We start from the raw sequence: 573 nt of genomic DNA, 5'->3' as shown, positions 1-573 counted from the left end.
CTCCTATATGCATACCAGGTATCATTTACAAATACCAAAACCTCTTTAAATTGAATTTCAATGTCACAGTAGCTAAAGAACGGGCGCAGTTACTTTATCTTACCGCTCATCAATGTTACAGAATAGCGTTTGTGTTAGGTGGACTTCGACATTAGCGTAACCACTGTGCATTCTGCAACACAGCACACCTGATACAGTTTGGGAGGAGATGCTACACGTATCTGAGCCCGCGAGATGAGGTCATTTCCTGGCTTTCCATCACTTCGCCTGCAATTTCATGTTCTATTAAGCTTTACAATAGTCAACAGCAGTAAAAGACAAATGATTCCTTCTCATTTTTTAAGCTTTATTATATGCAAATTCTATTTTTAGTGTTGAAGATTTGACGGATAAAGTACCAAAGGGAAAAAGATATAACCCCAGTCACTGTATTAGTGGTTTTTTTTGTAAATTTAATTGCAACCACACAACCAATCAAAAACTTTTTCCCAAAAAAAATGGATCAGCATTCTTACTGAGCCACCTTCAAAATTTAAAGTTATAAATTTAATGTTATTAATAATAATAACTTAC

The sequence above is a fragment of the Penaeus monodon genome, chromosome 28 (assembly GCF_015228065.2).
Source record: "Penaeus monodon isolate SGIC_2016 chromosome 28, NSTDA_Pmon_1, whole genome shotgun sequence".
Taxonomy (NCBI): Eukaryota; Metazoa; Arthropoda; class Malacostraca; order Decapoda; family Penaeidae; genus Penaeus; species Penaeus monodon.
This window is presented reverse-complemented; position numbering follows the sequence as displayed.